Here is a 15,290-nt window from a genome sequence, read left to right as displayed (position 1 = left end):
ACTAAAGGAAACTTTCTCACCCAAAGTTACACTCCTTCTTGAGGGAGCCTGCACTAAATAGCTAGTTAACGCAGGGCTACAATGGCCCAGTCCTTTTGCCTCAACTTGGGACTACCAAGAAAGGGCATCCAGCCCTACACTCTAGGTGTACAGTCCGCTGCAACTAATTGCACTTCAACCTCACCCTCTGCCCTACCCTACTTCCCTCATGTCCTTAAAGGTGTTGTTCATTAATGTACTGCTTAATAAGTCCCTGCAGCAACTCTCCATCTCAGAGTCCATTTCCAGGGAGTGACAGTTGGTACCAAGAGTAGTCCCAGGAAAGAAAATCGAATATGGAACCTTTGAGCTGGATCACCTGCTAGCTGGCAATGAGGCTGGTGATGAGAACCCTCCACTGGAGGTCATAGATTGAGCTCTGATAATCCCTGACACGTGTAGTGAAACAATTGTTTAAGCTGTTAATGCTGTCTGACTTCAAGACTTACTATGAAGCTACAGTAAAAATGACAGGAGGGTATCAGCTAAAGAATAGACAAATAGATCAATGGGACAGAACAAAGAACCCGGGAACAGACCACACAAACATAGTCAACTTATCTTTGACAAAGGAGCAAAGAAAATTTAATGGAGGCAGAATAGTTTTCTCAGCAAATGGTGTGGGAACAATTGGACATCTACATGCAAAAAATGAATCTAGACACAGACTTCACAAATTTCACAAAAATTTACACAAACTGGATTATAACTTAAAACCACCTAATTACAAAATTCAAAAGTATAAAACTTCTACAAGAAAATAGGAGAAAATCTATGTAACCTTGGGTTTGGCAATGAATTTATTTTATTTTTTTTAAGATTGTATTTATTTATTTGAGAGAGAGAGAGAGAACAGGAGCTGGTGGGGCAGAGAGAGAGAGACAGAGAAGCAGACTCCCCACTGACCAGGGAGCCTGATGCAGGGCTCAATCCCAGGACCCTGAAATCACGACCTGAGCCAAAGGCAGACACTTAACCAACTGAGTTACCCAGGCGCCCCTGGCAATGAATTTTTAAATACAACGCCAAAACCATGATCAATGAAGAAAAATATTGATGAGCTGGACTTTATTAAAATTAAAAACTTCTGCTCCGTGAAAAACATGCTAAAAGAATGAAGACAGACACAGACTGGGAGAGAATATTTACAAAGTAAGTATCTGATAAAGGACTTGCATCCAAAATATATAAAGAACTCTTAAAATGCAACAAGAAAACAAACAACCCAATTTAAAAATGGGCAAAAATCTGACAGACACACAAGAGAAGATGCACAGAAGTCAAGTAAGCACATGGAAAGACACTTCACATCAGGAGTCGTTAGGGAAATGTAAATTAAAACAACAATGAGATGCCACTACACAATTACTAGAGTGACAAAATCCAGAACATGTGCAACACTATATGCTGGTGAAGATACAGAGCAACAGAAAATCCCACTCATTGCCGGTGAAGGATAGTTAGGCAGTTTCTTACAAAGCTAAACATACTCTTACCATATGACTCAGCAATGACACTCCTAAGTATTTACCCAATCAAATTGTAAACATAGATCCACACAAAAACCTGCACGCAAATGTTTACAGGAGCTTTATTCATAATTGCCAAAACCTGGAAAAAATCCAGATGTTCTTCAATAGATAAACCAATGAACTGTGGTCCATCTAGACAATATTACTCACCACTGAAAAGAAATGAGCTATCAGGCCAGTAGAAGACATGGAGGAACCTTAAATGTATAAGTGGAAAAAGAAAGCAATCTGAAAAGGCTACACCCAGTATGATTCCAACCATACAATGGTCTGGAAAAGGCAAAACTATGGAGATAGTGAAAAAAATTAATGACTGCCAGGGTTTTCAGAGGGAAGAATAAATAGGTGAAGCACCAAAGATTTTTAGGGCAGATACTATTCTAAATGGTAATGTAATGGTGGATACATTTGACAAATGACATGCTTTTGTCAAAAGCAATAGAATTGGACAACACAAAGAGACAACTTGAACATAAACTATGGGTTTTAGTTAGTAATAATGTATCAATATTGGTTCATTGATTGTAACAAATGTACCTCACCAATGCAAGATGGTAGTAGCAGGGGAAATTGTGTAGGAGAGGCAGTATATGGGAATTCTTTGTATTGTCTGCCCAAGTTTTCCGGTAAACCTAAAACTGTCTTACAAAATGAAATCTACTAATTAAAAAAAAACTAACAGTGATAAGGAATGACATTAGCTGGTGAATTGGGGAGGTGTGGGGAAGTTGTAACAGGACACTGGGACAGGGTGGCTGTTGCTGGATGCTATTGATGCACTGGAAGAAGATAAGGAAAGGCTGAGGTTGGTTAATCACCAACTCAAGGTGAAGTGTGGACACCCCCAGAGCTTCTCTAGTGGCACTCAGAGAGACCCTGCATCTTGCAGGAGGAACTGAGAGTCAGGCCCAAGACTTAATGATTTGGACAGCAGAGCTCCAGAAAAGGTTGAATTCTCAATCCTAGCAAATCCCCTATTCTAAGGTCAAGGCCCCAACTAGAAGGAGGGGGACCCTGAAACTTGGGATGGGAACAACTAGGTTGATACACCCAAAAGTCTTTGAACCCCAGGTCCCTCTGAATGCTCTAGGCTTGCAGTAGTGGTCTACTTCACCCTATCAAAGGCTATAGTCCCCAACTTCTCTTCTGGCTGTTAGGCTGACATGAAGGTTCAAATCACAACATAACCCAGACAAGGAAGAGCTGGGCCTGGCCAGGGAAGAAAGAGATTGTATCCTGAAGGAGCTGCACGACATAGCCAAGATGTGCCACCAAGATATGCTGGATCAAGGGGCAGAATATCAGATGGGTTAAGGGAGGGTTTATCAATACAGAAGCACTTTCCCAGGACATAAGATTTAACACGCTGGGAGGCAGTGTGAATTTGCATCTAGGAAGATTCTTGGAAGTTTGTAAAAAGTGATGACCCACTAATTGAAACATAAATGTCGTAACTGCTGTGGCAAATGGTGGAAGAAGGAATCAAGTCTCGGAAAAGTGGGCATGGAAATGTGAATGTACCTCATAAGGCTGGAAACAAAACACCAGCCAACCACATTTCACAGAAGGCTCAGAGACACTCCATTCATCAGATCAATGAGGACTGGGCTGGTGGGGGCACCAGCATTGATGAGGAGCTCAGCAGTGTCAGTGCTCTGTAAGCCAGAGCAGGCAAAGGAGACGCCGTCATAGAATGGGCTCCCTTTACAGCAACGAGGATATCAAGATCCCAGAATCATAGGTGGCTGTACTTAATTATCAAAAGCAACGTGGGTACAATTCTTGTAAGGGCAGCAAGGTTGGAGTGTTGAAGAGGGAGGGGGTGACCTGCACAATGCCATGAAGATGGTTAATAAAATGTGGCATTCCTAAGGGACAGACAGCCAGCCAATAAGATATTACCTAATTATACAATTAAGAGAAGTCATTATTGAATGAATAACAGGGGCTAAGGGAAACCACCCCAACGAGAAGTCACAGTCCTTTGCTCCATTTCCAGATCTGAGCTGGTCTTGGACCTGTGCCCGCTCCCCCACCCCCCCCAACTGAAGGAGAAGCTAGGTCCTTATGAGGAATGAATGACACAAACCACAGCAAATGTAAACTGTCATAATGTCTCTGGGCCTTCCCCCAAAGGAGTCTACAGCAAGTGGTCACTCTCAGGCCACCTTGCAATGAGGAAAGGGGATTACCCAGATATTCCAGGGACTACAGGACCCAGGGTCCATGTTGAGCTGAGGGCTGTATGCCCTGGGCCTGCCTCAGCTGAGACCTCTTGTGGCCTTTCTGTCCTTCAGCCTCCCTGAGGACTATTGCCTCGGGGATACGGAGCAGGTCAACTATAAGCAATCCCTGCTTCTCCTTTCATCAAATCACCTGCCTACAAGACTTGTTTTTCTGTTCTGAGGAGCAAAACTCCTCCCATTTTTATGGCCACTGAGAATTTAAAAGGTGGTTGATTCTACTTGTGCTGAGCCTCACAGAGGACAGGTTAGAGCTAGGCTGTTGTTTTATCTACAACTATTAAAGCACTACCTCCACAAGGATGTTGAAAATATTAGTGATACAATTGCCAGGTGTACTCCTTTTATATGCTAGTAATAGAATATTAATAGTCAAGAAAGTTCTTATTCAGAAAATCGAGATTTTTTTTCTTTTAAAAACAAGCAACTGTGATACTGTGATTTTCTTTTTCTTTTTTTTCTTTTTTAAAAAGATTTATTTATTTATTTATTTGAGAGAGAAAGAATGAGACAGAGAGAGAGCATGAGAGGGGGGAGGGTCAGAGGGAGAAGCAGACTCCACTGAGCAGGGAGCCCAATGCAGGACTCGACCCCAGGACTCCAGGATCATGACTTGAGCCGAAGGCAGTTGCCCAACCAACTGAGCCACCCAGGCGCCTCTCTTTTTTTTTAAGCAGGCTCAATGAACATGGGGCTTGAACTCACAACCCTGAGATCAAGACATGAGCTGACATCAAGAGTCAGACGCTTAACTGACTGAGCCACCAAGGAACCCCATCAACTGTGGTTTTCACACCTGAGTTCATAGCAGCATTCACAAAAGCCAACCCAAGTGTCCATCAGTGAGTGAGTAGATAAACATGATGTGGTCCATCCACACAATGGTATATTATTCAGTCTTAAAAAGGAAGGAAACACTGACACCTGTTACACAGTGGATAAACTCTGAGGATATTATGCTCATTGACATAAACCAGACACAGAAGGACAGATAATACTCTGTGATTCCACTCACATGAGGTCCCTGGAGTCACTAATTCATAGAGACAGAGAGTAAGAAGGGAGGGTGCCAGCAGTTGGGGGAGGGAATGGGGAGTGAATGTTTAATGGGGACAGAGCTTCAGTTTTGCAAGATGGAAAAGTTCTAGAGATCTGTTGCACAATGTGCACATAGTTACACTACTGTACACTTAACAATGGTTAAGATGGTAAATTTTATGTCATGTGCTTTTTGCCACAATAGAATAAAACCCAAGTAACCATGTGCTGTTGGTATAAATTCCATGCCTTATCAAGAGAGCAGAAAATGGTCACATGCTGGTCTGCTTCCTGTATTTACCATGTAGGAGGCAATACATCACAGTCTCTCTTCCATTACTAATGATGCTCCAGAATTCCGTGTAGCACCTACCAGGGTGCCCTGACGTAGACAACCTATCTTCTGACTCACTCCTTTTAGCGTGAACATGTCAACACACAAACTCCATTTGCTTAGCCAGGAGAAAACCCAGGCTTTGTGACAAAAATTAGGGCATTAAGTGGGGGCGATTTTACCATGGGCACACCATTACATTCTCCACACTACCAGTTGACTCTAGTTCAATCCAGCTAAAGCCAGTGTGTTCTAACGGCAGCAACAGAGTCCCTTGGTGTGTTCCTTATTTATGATGCCCACGGGGGTTGAGTAACTGCCAATTACTATTGCAGGGAAGGAGGTAAAGAACCTTAAATGTGTTTTATACCTTTACCCTGAAGGAGCATATCAGGCAAAATGGAAAGGAATGGGGTCCTGTGAGCATGACACTCAATTTCAATGCACTTGTATACACAGCGCATACAGGCCTGCCTCCCCGCCTGATTCTTGCTCCTGGATTGGCAGGGTTAGGAAGACTTACAGCTGCTTACGGAAGTGTGAGCCTGAAGCTGATGGCATAATTACTCATTTCCCTTGTGTGTGCCTGTTCTACAGAGCTGCCCTCTCTTCTTGCTGGATCTGTTTGCGTTTCACGAAAGCACTGCTGCTTCAGTCTCCACGTGCAGGCTCACCGCCCTGCACCTTCCGTCCTCCTTCCGGCTTAGACTCAACAGGATTGGACTTCAATCCCAGGAGTGTTTCAGCTATGCTCCAAGCAAGCTACAGGAGGCACTTGGACATTCTGAGTCAGTGACAACTGATGTGACGTGTCAACGGAAGTGCAAGGCACGCATGAGCACTAACTGTTCTTAGAGGAAAGAGAGCTAGTTAAGCTCCACACATGCGAGTTAAGGACAGGCACGAGGTCTGGTGTTGCAGGGGCTGTACCGCTGACGGAAAAGCCAGCCTGTCGTGGCCGTGTGACCTAAGTGATGGAATTTTCCTCTCCCAACTACCTGCACTCACGGTCAGGGCTGCAAACACCATCCTAGGCCAGAAAGAATTTCGTTGCAGGGAGACCCAGTAGAGAGCCCAACGGTCTGTGGCTGACGGATGTATGGTCATCGAGCACATCCAACTGCCCCCTCACGTGGCCACATGCAAAGCAACCGTCACCCTGTCAAATCTTGTATTCATGGCACTGTGTCCTTGGCAGTCACCATGAACTGCTCAAACGCTTTTGACAAGGCCCTCTCTGCTCTGTCCGGAGTGGTAGGAAAGGCCTGAGGGTGTCTGGAAAGAAAAGGAACTTGGCCACATGGTGAAGCCCAGCAGGGGCTGGGCTTGGACCACATGAAGTGCTCCAGCCCCCTTGGTCCACTTGCCCATCAAAAAGAAGAGCAGCCCAGGGGCACCTGGGTGGCTCAGTCGTTAAGTGTCTGCCTTCAGCTCAGGTCATGATCCCAGGGTCCTGGGATTGAATCCCTGCATTGGGCTCTCCCACTCCCCCTGATTGTGTTCCCTCTCTCGCTGTGCTTCTGTCAAATAAATAAAATCTTAAAAAAAAAAGAAGAAGAAGAGCATCCCAAAATGTGAGATTCCCCAACTTCCTCCTCAGCTTAAACTGGAGCCAGTACAGGACAGAACTCCAAATTCCTCATTAAATCTGTTGGTTTTTGTGCATGTGGTGGGTGCAGGGGTAAGCTCCTTTCCTGAACCACCGAATCACTGGTTCTGTTCTGAGTCTAAAGCAGCAGAGACTGGGGTGCTATTGGTGCCTCGGTTGCTGCCCTTCTCACGGACAGGCCCCGCTGGCTGCCCAGGAGGGTCCTAAAGTGCCTGGGATTCCCCCTGCCAAATGTGACTCACACCCAAACATGGACTCCAGCAGCTAAGCCGAGTTCTCGCCAAGAGCTATTCATTGAGCGGCCGGAGGTTATCAGTTGAGGGAGAGGACCACCAAGGTATCTTGCTGGGGAAGTCAGCACCCCTCTGCCTGGGACCCAAAGGCCTGTTGGGAAGGGCCTGGTAATTTATCGCTACAATTAGTATCTGTTTTTATAGTCTCAGTTGCTGGCAGAGAAGGACACAGGAGCTCTTTCCAAAGAATACTCCAGGGGGCCGCTGGTCCTGCCTGGGCCTCGGGGGGCTGGCAGGGGCTGCTGCCTGGGAGGTCTGCACCTGCCCCTTTCCGCCCTCCCTCTTTGAGCACGTGCTTCCCCCTCCCCCCTCATTTCTTCTTCCCCTTCAGGCACAACTCTAGATAGAATCACAGTGCTTTTGGAATGGTCACACCAACCCAGCTCAGCCTGGCATGGGGCTTGACTGGCAGTAGCAAAAAGGACGATTCCTGGTCTAAAAAGAACAAAGTCGTATGAACAACACTGAAAACAGACCTGAGTCCCTCTGGGAAAAGGGCCCAGGGTCGGGCCCTTCATTCAAATCTGACTCATGAAGGCTGTTTTCCTCAAAGACTCCAAGGCCCAGAGCAGACTCGCCCCGGCAGCTGGGCCCTCACGGTGAGGACTGCCCGCTGACATCGCTGGGCTCTGCTGAGGAGTATGCACCCCCTATGCCATGCCCACAGTGTAACCCCCCATCCCCTGCACGTATGTCAAAGTCCATGTCCCTGTCGAAGTCTCACCTTGTATAACTGCTCCCCGTCTGCAGGATCTCGTCTGTATGACTCATCCTCTCAGCACGGGACACTGCTTTGGGGCTGGACTGTCGTCGTCTTTTTTCCCCAAATATACATGTATTCACTCTCCAAGCAGCTTACAAGCTCAAATCTTATGCTTCCCCACCCTCCTGACAGTACCCAGCAAAGTATGTTGTATGAAGCAGGTCTTCCAACAGACCCGGCTGGGTGGTCTAAATGTCCCTGCGAGGCTGAAGGGAGGAAGGCACGGGGTATTCCAAAGATCACCGTGTCAGTGCTCAGCACTAGGTGTGGCAACTACAAAGAACCAGAGACTTCCCTTTCCTCAGGGCTGGGCTGGTGGGTCATTGATTCCTCCTCATTTCAAACTACTATTTATGCAAAAAGAGACAATGTTGCAGTCCTAGCCAATACGCATAGATTAAAATAATGAACAAATCTAGCAGCCAACCAGAAGGAGTTATTCCACAAAAACTCTGCCGCTGCCTCCAGGATGGAGCCACCAGGGCGCAGGCGGCTTTAATATTTAATGCAGCGATTCAAGGGAGTAGCAAAGGGGCCTGGCCAGAAATGGAACATCAAGTCACTGGGAAATCAGGATGATTATTACTTATTCAGAACCCACTCAGGAACCAACACAAAGTTGAAAACAAACTGGAAACTTTGCATCGTTGTTATTTCATCCTGAACTAGATTCTTTTTCCTGAGTTCTCATGGTCCTAAGACTAGGAATCCTCAGCAGTGACCAGATCAGGGTGATATTTAAAAATAAAGAACAACAGTGCTGAAGTGGAAATACCACAATGCTGTGGAGTGAGTATAATCATTGCTACGTGAAAGCAGGCAGAGTTTCCAAGCCACGAGAGAGTGATGGCCCGTGATGCACAAAGATGTTCAATGGTGGCCACAGATGTGCCACAATCAGTTCAAAACATTTTTCTTATTTCTCCCAGTTGGTACAGCATAAAGACTTACATTCAAAACAATGTGCTGTTCCCTACCTTACACTGCTATGTGCTCTTCTCCATTTCAGACGGCAACCTGACGCCTCGATACAAGTGACCATCTCCTTGCACGGTGACACCTCTGTGAATCAAGATATTTTTACCTGTAGTTATAGAAGTTGCCAGATTTTTCAATTTTGGGGTAATATATACAGCTCACAAGGCACTTTCATGCCTCCCTTGGTGGAAATGAGGGAACGGAAATGCAGGCTTGCTTCCCATTAAGTAATGAGGGCAGCTGCCCTGGCTGCTCTGCTCCAGGATACAGCAACTGGGTGCTTTCTCAACAGGCAGGCTTGCAAAAGAATTCAAAATCTTGTTATTGAGGAGACAAAGGCAGCTCCATCTTTAAGTTTTAAGTTGAAATCATTTTAAGTTGACAGAAGAGCTGTGAGCCAGCTCAGAGGGGCCTGCACCCCTGGTCCAGCTGCCCCTGATATTAACCCTTCTGAAGACCAAGATGCAAGTGCTAGTAAGCACTGCTAATTGAGCCACAGAGTTTGTGTGGACTTCCCAGTTCCCCACTTACATGCATTCGCCCAAGGCTCCCCTGCAGGCCTGGCACCGCCCCTGCTTGTCTTCCAGTCACCCACTCAATAAGACCCACGATCAACAGCGTGGTCTGCCAGAGATACAACATCATTTCCAGAGGCTTCCAACTCTGACCACCCACTGGACCCAAAGATTCCTCATGGCGGGGAGAGGAGAGTTTGGATCCATCTCACGGCAACAGGTGAGTGCCACATGCAAAGGATGTGATGTTGGAGGTTAAAGGAAGTCAAGGCACAGCTTTGGTTGTGTGGTGACGCTGGAGGAATCATTCTAACAGGAGGTTTGAAAGGTCCTCACAAGGGTGAGTGTTTCTGCCACATTTTCAATGTGGGCTCCCTTTTCACTTTTCTAATTTTGTATTTGCATTTCCAGTCATATACAACATTTTACATGGACAATTACCAACAAGCAGGCACTCGCTCCTCACTGTTGGGGGCTCAACGAGCACTGAGCAAAGGGTTCTCCAAGGTCATTTCTAAAAATATTTAGAAAAATATTGGAAACAGAAGACCTTGCCCTGGTTTGTTATTGAAGGATGGAGTAAGCAAGAGTCATGTGACACAGATTCTGTGATACAAGGGGTCCCATATGCTAGATAACATCACATCACAAAATTACGAGATGGAAAAAGAAAACATTAGCTCGTCTCTGCTCCACTCAGCTGCTTCCCATTCACTGGGGAACCTGAGCAAGTTTATTTTTATTCCACAGGGCTTTCGCTTACTTAAAAATGTGTCATGAGACAAATCATAAGCCGCATCTCCTGTAGTTTACCTTATGATCACTTTCTGGAATTAAAATCTCTGTCTAGCTGACTTCGTGTCTATGAAATATTTATGCTCTGCTCACATGTCTGAGGGAATACAATTTGATTTCTGTTGGCAATTTTGACTCAAAGTGTAATGCCTCCCTCTGTGACTCTCAGATTCACAGAGCCAAAGCCTTTGCAGAGACCTACAGACGATGTCAGTTAGAGGACAGAGTACTCGTACTGGCTGCCATCTGCAGCACTGGCAGCAGGGGTCGGCAATCCCACCCAGAAGGCCTTTGTTCCTAGTGCTCCTAGGACAGTCTCCAGTAGGAAAATTGGCCTAACTTGAGTTTACATCATTGGTGTATTCATTATGAGGCCACCACATGCAAACGTTTATGGGGCCACTCAGATTTGAGGAGACACATTTCCTTCTCTTAAGGCTGCACTGAGACACTTCTTCCTCCCTGAGAGTCCTTATGGTGAAGCCCTGATGTGATCGGAGAATCTCTCTCTAGTTTTGTCACCTGAAGGAGCCTACCTAACACAATGAGGTGCCTAAGCACCATGTACAAAGGGTTAAAGGGCATAGTCCTTGTCCTCAGGGGGCTTATGGTTTAACACCAAGAATAACATCCCTAGGAGAGCAGATACATAACTGAGCATTAGCCAAGCAAATTCCACTGTGTACCCCTCCTTCAGCCTCATGTCCAATCTCTACCACCACACTAATCATTGTTCCTCTTAGACAACTATTTCAGTTCTCCCCTTCTGGGCACCTGCTGGGACTGTGCTTCTTGGACCCCCTGCTTGGGTGTGCAACTGGCTTCAACCAGTGAGCTCTGAAACTCCCAGGCAGGAGGATTTAAGGCCAGTGCGAGGCCCCTGTGGCCACTTTTTTTCTTTCTGCCAAGGCAACTAGCAAGACTTCCAATACTGATCACTCTATCATCCCAGGCATCGGAGGTGAGGACAATGTGGAGCAGGTAGACCAGGAGCTTGTGTATACATCAGGGACAGGACATCTGAGCAGGAAATAAGCCTTTGTTGTTTCCAACTGCATTGACTCTGAGATTGTCTGTTACATAGCACAAGCCTTAGTGCCCTGAATGCTAGACCATTATAAGGAAACAACTTTCTTAAAAGTCGTAAATATCTGTCTAGGTAAACTTCTTGCAGGCTTCCAGTCCTCATGTGGAATTCAGCAAAGCACCTGGTGTTGCTTGTCACCTGTGGCCTCTCCTCTATGCTGCTTTAGCATTCTTTTCCAATCCTGCTATAGGCTTTCTGTTTCCTCCTCCTCCCATTACCTAGTTGCAGGCCCTCCTCAGGCCTGATTCTGGCCTCTTCTTACTCTCTTTTGGGGATACTTTATTCATTATCTTGTCTTTAAATAGTATACCAGTTTTAATCCTGTGTTCTCCCCATTCATACAACTTCTTCAAAATTTAACATGACCCCAAGAGACTTGCCTCATTGCCAAATTGCTACCCTTGGTAACTTTCCCATTCCTGCCACTTTAGCTTCTCCAAGCTTGAACTGGTGTGTCTGCTTCTTCTCTGTCCTTCATGCCCAATCAGCCAAGAAGGTCTCCTGATTCTTTTTGTTTTTTTCACCTGCTTTCTGAATATATCTTTCTTTGCACCTCCACCATACCAGCACCCTCAACAGTTCAGGACTCCACGTATACAACCCTAGCTCCTCTCTGAACCTCCCAAATATCCTGGAACTCACTCCCAGATTTGTCTCCCCAGACATCCGTTGTATGTACTAATTCCTTGGACAATGTTCTGTCTTCCTTACCAGTCAAATGAAGTTCAGATTTCTCTCAAATTCTAAGTCTTCTGTCTTTATCTAGTAAGCTTGACTTTGAAATTTGTGCTTTACTCTTTGGTCTTTTTCTCTTCTTTTCCCTGAATTGCCAACTCATGATGAATAGTGGACACCATTGCTTTTAGGATTCCAGCATTCTTGTCCCTCCTTCATCTGGTAATGGCACAAAGTCTTTGGAGTACTGTCTCTCTCCCATTTCATGTGATTCTGGCGGGGCCGTCAGACAGTGGCCACAGAGTGAACATTTGCTTATGATAATCTTGTGCCCCAGTTTTCCTAGCAGGGTCCCAGTTTATGCCTGTTGTCCCAAGAAAACTATTAGCAGCACCCCATTTTCACCCTCAAAAGTGTCTCTGTAGCCCAGGTTGCTGGCATCTATGCTTCTGTCACAAGATGAGGCTACTCTGCAATAGAACAGAGATGCCAGCATTCAGAGGGAAGGTGGGGAAGACCTTGTCTAAATTCCTGGATCCAGGCCCATCTCAAGTCTAGGAGCCAATAAATTCCCCTTCTGGGAAAATCTATTTTGAGGTGAGTTCTTGTCATTTGCAACCAAAACACATGGCTTGGCTTCAGCAGTCCCCTCCTCAGTCCACATCTCCTGTCTTTAAGGGTCTGCTGGAGCACCCCCCACTGTGAAATTTTCCTAGATAGTCCAGCCCAAATTTTTCAGGCTTGCTCTGGGAAGTTTTTATTCTCTGATCTCCAATCATGATTACAGCCTCTGCCCTGCAACCTCATAAATACAATGTTTACACTTAATGTCCAGTTGTTTCAGGATGTGGGTTTTTCTCCACAATCATAACTATAAGCTCCTGGGCAAAGACAGGGACCCCATTTAATCTTTTCTTATATTCTCTTGAAGCCAAACAGGGTGCTGTGTACACAGCAGGCACCCAATAAATATTTGTTGAGGATATGAGTTACAAATGTAAAGGTAATATTGACTATGTGTCTGAGCAGAAGAGAGAGTATCTTGTGGAAAAGGGGCAGTGGGATGTCACCTGCTGAACCAGGCTAGGCCAGCAGGGTGGGACTAGGAGAATGTACTTCACTGTTTTTCTTTCTGGGTAAGAGCTTCTCTGCTTCTTCCATCCAGACTCCATGCCTTCACCTTATTGTCCTCTTCACCCACTAGTCTGACTTCCTCTTCTGCCTTTGGGACCATTCTAGGACAATGGTGACCTCTCCATCACTAACCCCAGTGGACACTTTATGTTTTGTCTTGTTATCTCAGCAGCAGGAACCGGTTAGCCAATTCTCCCTCTTGAAATCTCCATCTTCCCTTGGCTTCAATAATGCCTCCCCCTCATTTTCCTCCTGAGTTCTCTGGTTGCTCATTCTTAGTCTGGTTTTCCAGAGCTGGCTTTTCTAAGGTATAGTCCTGCATCCTCTTCTCCACATCTTGTCTCCAGACCTCTTCTCTGAGTCCCAGATGCATGTATCCAATTGCTTATTCACCCACTTTTCTCTTTTGTCTCATAGCTGATATGTCCTGAATTGAAATAATTTTTCCAGTTACAGGTAACAGTATTTTTGGCTACCAACAAGAGGAAAAACAACAAAAAATGTCTTGAACAATAAGGATGTGTGTTATCTCACATTATCAGAAATCCAGAGGCAAGGAAGCCAACCAGCAGCTCAATATCACCATCTCTACCTGGCTACTTCCACCTTTCTCCTGTCAGCTCAGCATAAGGACATGGTCCTTAATGTTGGCCCTTCATGTTAGTGAAAAGGCTACTATTTCCAAGCATCCCAAAAAATACCTTACTGAAAATGGGTTTGTCCTAATGAGTATCTCTTTTTTATTAGGGAGATCTTTTTCCAGAAGCCCCTCTTCCCCTGAAAGACTGGATCACATGCTCATGACCTACCTACAAGAGAAGCTGTGAAGGTGAGTAAGGTTTCTGCATTTCCGTGGTCACTGTCCTCTCCTACCTAGATTGCAGTAACAGTTTATTTGCTCTCCCACTTCTGCTCCTGCCTCACTTCAATCTGTCTTATACATACTGCAGCTGAATAAATGTTTTAAAGTACAATGTGTATGTGGGCATAATGTCAATGTATTTTCTCTTCTCCATTATTGAGAAGTTTTCCACCATCAAGACTAGGCCAGGAGGTGACACTCATAGCTGCAAAGAAAGGTCTGCCCAAGAAGTTATTGCTCAGTTCTGAGCTTTAAACCTAAACTTTTAAAGATTTATTTTAGAGAGAGAGAGAGTGTGTGTGTGAGAGGGGGGAGGTCAGAGGGAGAAGCAGACTCCCTGCTGAGCAGGGAGCCCGATGCAGGACTCGATCCCAGGACTCCAGGATCATGACCTGAGCCGAAGGCAGTCGCTTAACCAACTGAGCCACCTAGGCGCCCTTAAACCTAAACTTCTAAGAGCTCATAGCAAGCCACAATCTTAAAAGCAAGGCTTTCAAAAGAGAGAAAAAAGAACCAGGAACCAAAGCTTTGGAGATTTACCCTAGAGCAAGAAACCCAAAGATATAATATGAGAGCAATTTCCTGCAACCTAGGTAAAAAATTATTTCCAGGGCTGGGGAGAAGGTTGAAGAGTTTTGAAAGAGAAGACACCTGTCTGGGTCCCTGAGAATGGACCCGATGCTCATGCTACAACCCTCAGTTGAATGACAAACAATTCAGATGAGTAGAAGGATAATATAAAAGCAGAGGGGTCCATGCCTGGTTTCCCCTCTCTACCTCTGGAAGAGGCACACTTCTCTGCGCCAATGCAGGGAGAGTGCAGTAGAGGATACCTAGGATGTGGTCAAACAGGGAGAGGACCTGAGATGGTGCCTCTAGAGCCATACTCCTCATGAAAGTTATAGGAAACTCCCAAAACCCCCACGTGCACTGGCATGGGACCCTGGGAAAGTCACTGAAACATGTAACTTAGGGTCTGGACAGGTTAACAATGCATGTTAATGAGCTCATGATCAGAGGCCAGCAGCAGCAAATGTTAGCCTATGAGCAGGTGGTGGGACAGGTCTCACTACCCGCAGGGGCCAGGGAGGAACTGGCTGGCATGTATGTCAGAGCCTCTGCTGCCGTGAGATTATCTATCCAGCTTCCCCAACCCCAGATGCCTCTGAAGAAGAAAGGAAGTATTTGGAGGAAGAAGGCTTGGAATAACCAAGATTTGAGCCTGACAGTGACTGAGGTCGAGATGAACTGGACCCAGACAGACAGCAAACAAAAACTGCAGGCTGGGATGAGAACAGCTGCTGGCCTGCGGCAGTCTGGGGGCTCCAAAAAAAAGCTAAGTTTCATTTTAGAAAACAGAGAAACTTATTTTTTTTTGTACAGTTGTGTGAAG

The 15,290-nt window shown here is 45.7% G+C and overlaps 1 protein-coding gene across 2 annotated transcripts in view; it reads right to left on the bottom strand.

The window, feature by feature from the left end:
* UNCX (UNC homeobox) overlaps positions 1–9,465 on the bottom strand; it is a 58,881-nt gene extending 49,416 nt beyond the window's left edge. For both annotated transcript variants that reach the window (XR_014145157.1, XR_014145156.1), the window contains exon 1: positions 8,829–9,465. The gene's annotated coding sequence lies outside the window, so the exon portion shown is untranslated. The remainder of the gene's footprint in view (positions 1–8,828) is intronic.
* Positions 9,466–15,290: the final 5,825 nt, after the last annotated feature.

The sequence above is a fragment of the Leptonychotes weddellii genome, chromosome 5, assembly GCF_054177405.1.
Source record: "Leptonychotes weddellii isolate Sample4059 chromosome 5, ASM5417740v2, whole genome shotgun sequence".
In the NCBI taxonomy this organism is placed as follows: Eukaryota; Metazoa; Chordata; class Mammalia; order Carnivora; family Phocidae; genus Leptonychotes; species Leptonychotes weddellii.
Note: the sequence above shows the minus strand (reverse complement) of the source record. Positions and strands in the feature narration are given on the sequence as shown.